General features: G+C 33.4%; 1 long non-coding RNA gene across 1 annotated transcript; it reads right to left on the minus strand.

Moving 5' to 3' along the window:
* Window positions 1-230: 230 nt before the first annotated feature.
* LOC142240449 (uncharacterized) lies at window positions 231-1,478 on the minus strand. The gene is made up of 3 exons (XR_012723280.1): window positions 1,171-1,478; window positions 744-1,105; window positions 231-679 (listed from the first exon to the last, which is right to left on the minus strand). It is a non-coding gene; the product is annotated as an uncharacterized LOC142240449 (long non-coding RNA).
* Window positions 1,479-13,562: the final 12,084 nt, after the last annotated feature.

Raw genomic sequence — 13,562 nt, forward strand, 5'->3', positions numbered from 1 at the left:
TGAGAAATTGTTGAGAAAATCGCGATCTCAACAAAAAACAGACATTACCCTCAACAGTAAAATTCAACACAATAGCAATAATTTCTCAATTGTAATCCTCATTGTTGCGAATACTTTCAAACCACAATTTGTATGAAAGTCAATCCTAGTTCTAACTGAAAGTCAATACTAAATTACAAAATGTAAATTTTATTATTTTTTTCGTTAACAAATATAATAATCTTAAAAATAACATTAATAATATATAAAAATAATAATATAATACCAATCAAAATGTAATTATCTTATTAAACGTATTAATAAATAAAACTATGAATACAACTTTAAATATCTTAAACATTTTTACATGTATAATTCCATTTCCTCCATAATGTTGGTGTCAAATAACTATTAATTAATATGCTGGCAATTTGAAATAATTACTATCGAGGAACTTGCTGGCTTGTGTGTTAGAATAGATTCCAGCAAGAGGAAATCACAAAATATCAAACTGATGACGGGATGTAAATTGATGTAATGCACATTTTCATCCAGAAGTTCTTGATATAGGAATTGTTGCACTTTGTTTTAATTGGTTGAACTTTGTAAGTTTTCTGAAAACTTTTCTTTGTTGTTCCCTTCATAGGTTTTTCATCGGCCAACATCTTCCAAGAATATACCATCCAATGATTTTAGTTTTCTGCAAAACAATCGAGTTTTGTGATTTCCATTATGTTTTCATTTCACTTTTTATTTTGACTTACCAATGTGTATTTCTTCCAACTGACCACGTACTTCGTGATTTCCTCAAGAACGTTGGTGTTACAAAATTGTTGTTATTAAAATACTGGCAATTTTCAAGAACTTGATGACCAGATAATTGGAATAAATTTCTAGCAATTTCAATTCACAAAATAACAATTAAACCGATGATGCGATGTAAATTAAACTATCGATGTGATGTGAATTATCATCCAGTAGTTGTTGATATGGAAAAGCATAAATACCAAGTTTTTTTGGTTGCACTTTGATTTATGGAAACTTTCTCTTTCGATAAGCCACTATCATTTTTCATCGGCCAGCCTCTTAATGTGTCCAAGAATCGGCATCCAAATATTTTAGTTGTCTGCAAAGAGATTTGAGTTTAGTGACTTCCTTAAAGTTTTCATTTCGTGTTTTAGTTTTACTTACCAATTATTATAAGCAATTTCAATTGATTATTAAAAAATTTCCACATTTTGTATTTCTTCCACGAACTTTGTTGTCCAAAGTAGTATTGAAAACCATGTGGTTTTTTCGTTGCATTTCAGGGTAGTGTTTTGTCAAAGTTTTCTCCAATTATCTTCAACACATTTTCAAAGTTTTCGTCAACATTTTGCCAAATTGGTTGTAATTCGCAAACAATTTGAAGATGTATTGAAGATGAGCTGTTTCAAGTCAAGTTGAATTTATGTTGAAAATGATATTTACCCTCAAACTGAAAAGGTGTTGCATTTGAAAAACGCTCATCCTGTGTTTATTGGGCACTGTCATCAGCTGTTTAAAAACAATCACAGAAAAGAAGTGAAATCTTGCATTTTTAATGTATGCAATGCTTCAATTAGTAATAAATATTTACTGCTGCGATTATTTATGACACTGTATCACTTTGAATTTCATGTTTTTCGGTAAAATAGTCACAATAAATTGCTATTGTGAATCGAAGAAGCGTCACTTTATCCAACTACAATCTGGCAACATCGGCGCGAATTTCAGTGATGAGATGTTCTGGATAGAACACCAGTGCAACGATGTTCTGGATAGCCCTAATAAAGCAACTAAAAGTAGTTCCACACTTTTCCCAGCTAAAAATTGTGAGTTGTTCTAAAGGCATTACTTTTAAAGCACTTCTAAAACTGTCCTCACAAAGAAGTTAATTATTTTGCTTAACTACACAGGAAGTTTTTTACTTAATTTTTTTTTTATATTTTAATGTGTATTTTTTGTTTTCTTTTTTTTTCAAATAGTTTAAAAAAAGAGTAAGAATAAATAAAATGGTATAAATTATTCAATTTTTTTGCAGCATTATTAAGATATTAATTTATGAAAGAATATTTTTAACAGGTTGGCTGATAAGTCCCCGGTCTAACAAAGAAAAACACATTTTTTTGTCAAAATTCGTTTTTATTATTCAATGTAGTTCCCTTCAAGAGCGATACAACGATTATAACGAGCTTCCAATTTTTTGGTACCATTTTGGTAGATTCCTTCGATTTTGCCTCAAAATAGGCCTCAGTTTCGGTGATCACCTCTTCATTGCAGCCAAATTTTTTCCCTGCGAGCATCCTTTTGAGGTCTGAGAACAAGAAAAAGTCGCTTGGGCCAGATCTGGAGAATACGGTGGGTGGGGAAGCAATTCGAAGCCCAATTCATGAATTTTTGCCATCGTTCTCAATGACTTGTCTGTGCGTTGTCTTGGTGGAACAACACTTTTTTTTTCTTCATATGGGAAAGTTTTGCCGCGATTTCGACCTTCAAACGCTCTAATAACGCCCTATAACATAATAGTCTGTTGATGGTTTTTCCCTTCTCAAGATAATCGATAAAAATTATTCCATGCGCATCCCAAAAAACAGAGGCCATTACTTTGCCAGCGGACTTTTGAGTCTTTCCACGCTTCGGAGACGGTTCACCGGTCGCTGTCCACTCAGCCGACTGTCGATTGGACTCAGGAGAGTAGTGATGGAGCCATGTTTCATCCATTGTCACATGTCGACGGAAAAACTCGGGTGTATTACGAGTTGACAGCTGCAAACACCGCTCAGAATCATGAACACATTGTTGTTTTTGGTCAAATGTGAGCTCCCATTTTGCACAGAGCTTCCGCATATCCAAATATTGATGAATGATATGACCAACACGTTCCTTTGATATCTTTAAGGCCTCTGCTATCTCGATCAACTTCATTTTACGGTCATTCAAAATCATTTTGTGGATCTTGTTTTTTTTTGTTTTCGTCGGTAACCACCTCTTTCGGGCGTCCACTGCGTTCACCGTCCTCCGTGCTCATTTCACCACGCTTGAATTTTGCATACCAATCAATTATTGTTGATTTCTCCGGGGCAGAGTCCGGAAACTCAAGCCAAGTTTTTGCTTCCACCTTATTTTTCCCCTTCAGAAAACAGTATTTTATCAAAACACGAAATTCCATTTTTTCACAATAACAAAAGTTGCTTCACAAAAGACGCTCTATCTCACAAACTATTTTGCTTACAGACGTCAAATTTTGACACGAATCGTTTGAAGGTTGGTACTATATAAAAATAATATGCATTTAATACTAGCAACGCCATCTATGTGTCAGACCGGGGACTTATCAGCCAACCTGTCAACTGCATTACATTTTGAGAATAGTCATCACAAGTTACTGAGTAGTATTTACTATTGTCATTATAAGTTAGCCATTATAACTCATCGCAATGTGTAATGAGAGTTTTACTTTTGGTAATGCAAATTGTAATGAATTGTGGTTACTTAGTTTTTGCTGGGTTGTTCCGGAAACCATTGAGGCTGTGCGCCAAGAGATATTGCAAGATCGTCATGTGACCTATCGTAAGATTGCAACATACTTAGGCGTTAATAGGACCAGCATACACCAAAAAAATTTCACGAAAATTTTTCAATTTAAAGTCTTAATTGAGTTTATTTCATTTCATTTTTCATTTATTTTGGGTTCCTAATACACAAGATATATATCTTATAATGAGTATTGGAATCAATAATGCTATAATAAATATAATAAGTAGAAAGATATTTTAAGAAGTATAATAATAATAATTATGAATAGGAATTACATATAATATGGTTATGAAGTAGATATTAATATTAATATTTTTGTTTGTTATTTAATCGCCCTGAATTAGATATTTTGTTAGCTTCGTCTTGAACTGCGCTGTGTTGTATATACGTTGAAGTTGATTGGGTAACTGATTCCAGAGACGAGTCGCATATATATAAAACTGCCGCTCAGATAACTGACTGTCGAGTCTGTATCAAATTGTTACCACGGTTGGATCTAGAGAATGTTAATCGTTCGTAGAGGTATGATGGTTCCTTTGTGTGTATAATTTTTTGGAGGAATAACAGTTCTGAGTTGAACGTATTTGTCAAACGGGATACCAAAAATTTTGTTCGCAAAAAGTGTCACACTATCGTAACGTTTCAATCCGAAGACATAGCGGGCAATATTGTTGAACGTGGTTATTAGTCTTTTTAAGTCGGTGGTGTTACATCCATAGAAAATTTCACAACAATACAAAAAAGTAGGGAGGACATAGGATTTGGCCAACAGCAGTCTTATACGAAAAGGTGTAAACGCTTGAGTATACCAAAGATTACGCAACATACCGTATATTTTACCACAGTTAGCATTAATATGATCAGACCAAGTCAAATTCTCATTAAAAGTTACTCCAAGATTCTTCACAAGTTCTATTTGGCAGTTACCCAGAAATATGTTAACATTGCCCAGACTTGTGGATTTCTTATGAATCAAAATTGCCTTCGATTTATTGGGGTTCAGAGCTAGGCCATTTCCATTCGCCCAATCCAGGATCTTGTTGAGATCATTGTTAACATTCATTACGCACCTATCGATTGCATCAGTAGTGGTAGATGTATATAACTGGACATCATCAGCATACATTCTTATGTTCTAGCTGGTTCGGTAAATCATTCGAGTACATCGTATATAGCAAGGATCCAAGTATGGACCCCTGAGGAACGCCCCATTTTGTTGTCATCTGTGACGATGCATTGTTACCAGAAACGGTCAGTTGCTTTCTGTCTTCCAAGTAGCTAGACATTAATCGTACAGTAGATTCAGAGAATGAAAACAAGTGGATGAGTTTATAATACAAAGTCGGATAGTGGACAGTGTCAAAAGCTTTCGAATGATCTAACAGTACCAAAATAGAGACTTAATTTTTGTGAAGATTGTTACGTATCGATTCTACAACGTCAACTAAGAGTTTTAAAAAATATTCAATTAAAAATTTAATGTATTCAACAATTTTTTTAATTGAAACAAAAGTTAATAGTATCAATAAATTTTTAAATTGGATCAATTAATTTTTTAATTGACGTTCAAGATGAGCCAAATCCAACAAAATAATCGCGCGCGAGGCAACGAGAGCTCTCACACATCGGCTCAAACAACAGCATTTTTGAGCACTTATGATGGGTCATCCGCCGTATATTCCTGTCTTGGCAACGAATGACCATATTCTGTTTATTCTACACATTTACAATTTAAGGTATATTTAAACACCAAAAAATTGTCCCTAATAGGTGGGATCATTCGTTCATTCGAAAAAAATATTTTTCCCATACTAACTATAAATATTTGAACAAAAACTTCAAAATATAGTTTTTTTTTTTAATTTGGTAGATTGTGGTAACATTTTCTTAAAATTTTGGTAGATTAATTTTGGCACGAGTGGCAACCGTGCTCGAAACGCATTATCTGGAGTGATCTCGTGTCATTAATAGGAAAGACGTCAACTCAGGAATAAAGAACTACATCGAAATGTATAACTCGCAAAGGTTTAATACATCAACAAATTAATCAAAAAATGAACAATGTCAAATGAAAATACAACGCGAGTATTTTTGGTTGTCCTCATGGCTAAATTTTTTCAATTGATTTCATAATTAATCACAAATATGAAATTCTATTATTTGATATAGTGACTTTTTATATATGCAGTGACATCTAGTTAAAATTAATCAAGAAATGAACAATGTGAAATGAAAATACAACACAAGTATTTGTTGTCCTTTTAATGGCTAAATTTTTTCAATTGATTTCATAATTTATCACAAATATGAAATTCCATTATTCGATGTAGTGAGTTTTTATATTTGCAGTGACATCTAGTGCTTCAATTATACAACGGCAAAACAGTCTCTTGTTCGAAATTGTCTTTGATTCATATGAACAGTGTTGCCGCAGAAAACTTTCAAGAAAATGCTAAATGACATAAGAAATTATCTGTATAAACAATAGGAGAGGATGGTCAATACTAAAGGGTGATTTTCTAAGAGTTTGCTGATTTGAAATTAAAAAAAAAACATGCTAAACTATGAAAGGACAAAAAAATATGTTTATTTGCTTGAGAAGTTTTTGTCATTTAACATTTAAATATAATTTCGGGCCACATTTACATCGAATTTTGCTTGTTGACCTATCAATTCAACCAAAAATGGGCCACATCACGGAAGAGAATTTTGCGGTAAAAAAGCGGATCTTCCTGTAATTGATTAAGTGAACAAGCGACTGTGTTTGAAAATAAATTTCCACGATTTTATAAAAGTCATAAACAAAATGGATTGCGTTCCACTAAAGACTGTTATCCATAATCTAATTACTTGGAATGTGGTAATATTTACAGGTGGAAAGCTATAGTTTTATGCCTTAATATTGTCTTCTAAATTATACGTTAGTCAGTATGGAGTCCAGCGTTACCGTTGGGAATTTTAAAAAAGTGGCAAACGTCGAAAAAAGTGACACATTTTTTTTTGAAAAGTGGCGCAAAAAGTGGCACATTCTTTTTATTAGCTTATAAAAAACAAGTATATACGGCCGTAAGTTCGGTCAGGCCGAATCTTATGTACCCTCCACCATGGATTGCGTAGAAACTTCTACGAAAGGCTGTCATCCACAATCGAATTAATTGGGTTGTGGTATCTTAAAACTTCTTAACATCGTTTTCTAAATTGTGAGTTAGTCCATACGTGGTATATATTAGACAAAAAAGGTATGTATAGGTAAGTCTACAAATAATTACGAATCGATATGGACTTTTGCACGGTACGTAGAGAGCCAGAATTGAAATATGGGGGTCGCTTATATGTGGGCTATATACAATTATGAACTTGATATAGACCAATTTTTGTGTGATTGGGGATCTATTTATCTGAGGGCTATATAACTATAGACCGATATGGACCTATTTAGGCATGGTTGTTAGAGACCATATACTAACACCATGTACCAAATTTCAGCCGGATCGGATGAAATTTGCTTCTCTTAGAGGCTCCGCAAGCCAAATCTGGGGATAGGTTTATATGGGGGCTATATATAATTATTGACCGATGTGGACCAATTTTTGCATGGTTGTTAGAAACCATATACCAACACCATGTACCAAATTTAAGCCGGATCGGATGAAATTTGCTTCTCTTAGAGGCTGGGCAAGCCAAATAGAGGGATGGGTTTATGTGGGAGCTATATATAATTATTGACCGATGTGGACCAATTTTTGCATGGTTGTTAGAGACCATATACCAACACCATGTACCAAATTTCAGCCGGATCGGATGAAATTTGCTTCTCTTAGAGGATCGGAAAGCCAAATTTGGGGGTCCGTTTATATGGGGGCTATATGTTAAAGTGGACCGATATGGCCCATTTGGAATACCATCCGACCTACATCAATAACAACTACTTGTGCCAAGTTTCAAGTCGATAGCTTGTTTCGTTCGGAAGTTAGCGTGATTTCAAAAGACGGTCGGACGGTCATGCGCAGATCGACTCAGAATTTCACCACGACCCATAATATATATACTTTATGGGGTCTTAGAGCAATATTTCGATGTGTTACAAACGGAATGACAAAGTTAATATACCTCCATCCTATGGTGGAGGGTATAAAAATACTACTATGAGGTAAAGTTAAAATATATTTTGCGAATTCATACAAATTGGAACACAAATGCTCTTTAAAATTAATTTTTAAGCGTTTATAAAATCATCGGGCCTTTTGATTATATCTTTAAAATGATTTTCGATATCAAAATAATTCATAACATTATTGGTTGTTAAGTAATGCGGATTTAAGAATTTTGTATTATTGAATTTTTTGTTATATATGCCAATTCATGATAAAATTTGACCACAATTATAGGGTAAAATTTTAAAATATTAGTTTTAACTGTAGTAATACCAGTTCCAGGGATGCTTTCTGAAATAATTTGTGATTTAGCTTTGTGGCCTATGTATATCTTCGTATTTTCTTTAATATTAGAATTTAAGAATTATTATAGTCGGTATCTTGAAAATCACTAACTGCAATATAACTGTTTTTTTAATTAATGTATATTCCCTACGGGAAATTGATGCAAATTGCCACTGACTGACCTATCACAGGACTGGCACCGGCACTCCAGTTGGTCACAATTTTTAAATACTCATAATTTATTTATTTCCATTCATCAAATCTTATTGGATCTATACATTTAGTGGAATAGAATTATCAGAAAAACCTATTTTTAAAAGTATTTCAAAACTTTTTTTATTTCTGTTGCGATTCGGGTGCCCAAAATGAAATTAATTCCTAAGAGTTTGTCCAAGACATGTTTATGAGTATCTGTCTATGGCAGAGCTTCCCAACCCAATTTGCTTCGCACCCCTAAAAGTGACGAAAATGAATTCAAAATTTTTAAAATGTGTGAATACAAAAGTGGGTACTGGATCTGATATTTTAGCAAGAAATTTAGCCGTTGTAAATAAAGTGAACGACTAATAATGGAAAACCCACAACAAATTATAGAATATCATGTAACTTCTATTATTTTCTTACTGTGGTTATAAATGAACATTTCGCATTTTTATAGTATATTATTGATGTTTTGTTGAACTTAACAATTAGTGTTGTTTTAACACCGAAAAAAAGTGAACTGTTTTATAGGAAGAATGAACGCACGAAAATTGAACTAAATTTTACTCCACATTTTGAGATTTCCACAAAGCGTTGTTAAAACCAGGAAATTTTAATGCCCTGTTGTACTTTTTAACTGCAGTTCACGAAATTACATCATATCATAGAAGAAAAAATGAACTAAAAGTAAAGAAGAAAATCATTGGCGCCAAATCATGACCATTTTAACCATATACACCCTCAAAAAAAATCGCCTCTCTAACATATGTTCCAAACATATTTTGCAGGAAGCATATATATTATTGGATACTGCCGAAACATTAATATGTTTGTTTAATGTGAACATATTATATGTTTGGAAGCATTTTGAGCCCAAAAATATTATATGCTTAGAAGAATTTTCCCCAAGGAAGATTGTGCTCATTCCCTAACATAATTTTCACTTCCACGAAATTTTTTAGTTCTTGGCACCTTTTTCTGTAATACAAATAATGTTGAAGAAATTATTCAATTTTACAATTTTTTTAAATTTTACCTTTCGCCTGGACGGAGAATCGAACCGAGGACCATACAGTTTGTAAGCCAACACACTACCACTGAGCTACGTAGCTGTTATAGTCACCAGTAGACAATTATCGTTATAAGTTACATTTATATAGCATAGTTTGCAGCGCCCACGAGCCCATGCAAACATAACATTATTTAACAGAAACACACATGTGTTGGCAACGTGGAGCAGTGGTTAGCATGTCTGCCGTACATGCAAAGGGTCGTGGGTTCAATCCCTGCTCCGACCAAACACCAATTGTTTTTTTTCTTTAATTTACACATTTATATAAATTTTTATAATGAAATGTGGGTTATTAAAGATTTACAGTCAGAAACAGTGATTGATATAGACGAAATGCACTGAGATTTTGGATAAAATATTATTTTTTATTGCAAAAATAACAATTTTGTAATAAAAACTGTTTTTGGTATAAAAGTTTGAAATTTTGGAAGGGATTCAAAAACTCTAACAAAATAAGAACGAGTCGAGTATAAACATAAATAAATAATTTTATAATATACACATAAATTTATTTAGGCGTGAACAGTTTTTTACTAGCAATTAACACCATTTTAAATGCATTTAAAACTTATTATGTTTTGTACTTAATTTAATTTTTAACTTTAAGGCCGGTATTAAGTTGGCATTATCGCTCTAAAATGACCCTGTTTTGCCTTTTACTTTTCTTTAATAATTCATTCTAAAGAAAATAATTTTTTTCAAATGTTTTAGCTGCAAAACTCGAACTTAATGCCCTCTTTTATATTTGAAGGTGTCCGTCAACTCCTCTTGGACTACTTATTAATAAAGAGAAACTAAACTTTGTTCTTATACATTTTACTTTTTAATTTTTCACTATTTCCTCCTTTTTTCATTTTACTGTCCCAACTCTAAAAAGAGTATAATGCCCTTTCGTTATTTTTATGAATATCCCTTTGTAATTTGTGTATATTTTCCACCTTTTTTTTTTGTAATTTGCTTTGCCTGAATATTTTGACTTACCCCTCGTACGTTCCGGGTTCTTTTAACGAACCAAGAAAAATAGTGTACCCATAACGGCAAAATGATAAACAAAACACATGTCCACACATACGTAAAATGCTGCTTTCAAGACGAAGCAGCATTTGTCTATTCTCTTGGTTCTGAATCTCTATTCTCTTTATTCCGAATACTCATTCTAATGTTCAAATTAAATAATATTTAGACTTAAGCACATAAAATTTTTGGCCTTATCATAAAGCAGTTTCCGAAACAACATATAAGCGGTTTCACAGAAATTGCTCTCTTTTGATTCTCTCGCTGTGCTAATTTGATATCTATCGTCAACCCTCCCGGTTTCTATCTCTATTTGTCGCTCTCTGAATAAAATATCACAACATATATATGTTTACTCGAAATTTGTAAAATTATATATGTTTATATTCACACATATAATTTTTATGAGACATGTATGCCCCAAACATAATATATTCTAACATATTAACATATGTGTTCCAAACATTTAGTGTTAGTTTGGGAACATTACATGTTTGCACTTAAATATATTATGTTTAAAAATTGTGCCCGAAACACATTTTGTTTATATCGAAACATATGAAAAACATATTTTTCTAACAGTGTACGAGTAGTAGTTCATTCTTACTATTTTTGGGAATAGTACAAAAATGTTAATTTGTTTTAGTTCATATTGAACTTATGTGTACGGTTATTGAACTTTATACTCACGTTTAATTCATGAACATTTGACACATACTTAAAAAAGTAAGATTTCATTTAGCTGTAGAAAATTTCGATAAAAATAATAAAATTTAACTACAAGTAAATAATTTTTTTCCAATAAAAATAAGTTAAATTTAGCGTTAGTTTAACTATTTGTTTAGCTATTTGGAGCCACCGTGGTGCAATGGTTAGCATGCCCGCCTTGCATACACAAGGTCGTGGGTTCGATTCCTGCTACGACCGAACACTAAAAAGTTTTTCAGCGGTGGATTATCCCACCTCAGTAATGCTGGTGACATTTCTGAGGGTTTCAAAGCTTCTCTAAGTGGTTTCACTGCATTGTGGAACGCCGTTCGGACTCGGCTATAAAAAGGAGGTCCCTTGTCATTGAGCTTAACATGGAATCGGGCAGCACTCAGTGATAAGAGAGAAGTTCACCACTGTGGTATCACAATGGACTGAATAGTCTAAGTGAGCCTGATACATCGGGCTGCCACATAACCTAACCTAACCTAACCTAACTATTTGTTTCTGTGAACAAATTTAATGATACAAAACCTGCTCAACCAAAAAAGGCGCGCGCCCCCCATTTAGGAAGTTCTGGTCTATGGAAAGCTCTGGTCTATGGGGTGCTCCTATAAAATTGTCCCAGGACGTGGAATCAGTCCAAGACGTGTCCTAAAGTGTAAATTTAGCCCGTCAATGACAAACCCATGTTAAAGTGACCGGTCTCTTTTATAGGTTTTGACCAGAACTGGGACTGGTCCATACACACTAGGCACTTGTCTTGTACTGATCCTGTGGCTGATCCATTTCCCGTAGGGTTTGTTAAAGAATATTTTTTGTTAAATACTCGTATATTATATCAAAAGTCGCACTACAAACTTTAAACATTTCCATAATATAGAAACGATATTTAACGCTACAATAAATTTGACATAACCTAGATTGAATTGCATTAATGGACGATAGCAGTTTATCGTTGGTGCACAATATTCAATTATCTGAGTAATGCATCGCTTTTGATGTTAACTTCCCATAAAATTTAAACTTTTGAAAAAGTGGCACAAAATCGTAATAAGTATTAAATTTAGTGGCACAAGAAAAACGTGGCACAGAAGTGGCAACGGCCAAAAAAAGGCAATTTTGCCAATAAAGTGGCACAACGGTAACGCTGATGGAGTCTATAGTTTCTGTATGTCGAACGAGCTCTATCGATCGACTAAAATGCATAGAAACAGCTGATTTTTGGTTATAAATTCAGCTCTTTATTTCCATTTCTGTTGATCGATAGAGTTCGTTCGACATATAAAAACAGGCTGTAATAAGTCTCTTTGGTTTATATAGAACCCATAAATAATTATGAACCGATATGAACCAATTTTCGCATGGTAATTAGGGGGCCAAATTTCAACAGGATAGGCAAAAAATTTGTTCTGCGTGGGGCTTCAGAAATCAAACCTGGGGGCGGTTTATATTGGACCTCATTTAATTATGGGCCAACATGCACCAAAGAGGTCTCATATTTACAAAACGTACCAAATTTCAACCTCATCGGATGAAATTTGCTCTTCCAAAAGACTTCGGAAGGTAAATCTGGGAATCGGTCTATATGGGGGCTATACATAATTTTGGACCGTTATTGACCAATGTTTGCTTGGATGTTAGAGGGCATATACTTAGATCACGTACAAAACTTCAACCTTATCGGATGAAATTTACTCTTCCAAGATGCTTCAGAGGTCAAATAATTATGGAACGATATGGACCAATCTTTTCAGGGTTGTTCAACCAATCTTTTCAGGGTTGGAGACTCGCGAAGTCAAATCTGAGGATCGGTTTATATGGGAACTATATATAATTATGGACCGATATCGAAATTTTTGCACTATTGTTAGAAGGTGTATACTATATAAACTAATTGTAGCAAGTTTCAAGTCGATAGCTTGTTTCGTTCGGAAGTTAGTGTGATGTCATCAGACGGACGGACGGAGATCACTAGATCGACTCGGAGACCTATATTTCGATGTGTTGCAAACGAAATGACAAAGTTAGTATATTTATATATATTTTTTCAAATATGAACACTTGAGATATTTAAAGAGATTTTGGTGCTAAAAATTTAGTTTTCGTACCTGGGGTGAATTTTCGATTTTTTTTGTTAGTCGATCGATTTGGGTCACCATGAAAAGTGGATTTTAGCATAAATAACTAAGTAATAGATGACCCATCGCTCTCCGACCAGATTGCGGTTTTGGTCACAATTTTTTGTGCAAATATAAACTTTACAATATTTAATTTGATTATAAATCATCAGGGGTATCAAAAATGTTAAAATTGTGGATATAATAGAAAAATTGTAAAAACTAATCTCAGAGAGAATTTGTAATTCCCCCTATTTTCTTCGTTTATTCCTCATTTTGGGAACTGTCAGACGGCGTTTGACACCGATGGGTCATCTATTACTTAGTTATTTATGGATTTTAGCTATAGTAAAAGTGCGGTTAATCAATTTGCCCGATCCCTACCTGACGACAGGGTTGCATATTTTTGTTTTTACTTTTTTATCGATAAAAATCCCAACTAACATAATTTTTGATCTATTTTGATGAGTA

Source organism: Haematobia irritans, chromosome 5 (assembly GCF_050003625.1).
Source record: "Haematobia irritans isolate KBUSLIRL chromosome 5, ASM5000362v1, whole genome shotgun sequence".
In the NCBI taxonomy this organism is placed as follows: Eukaryota; Metazoa; Arthropoda; class Insecta; order Diptera; family Muscidae; genus Haematobia; species Haematobia irritans.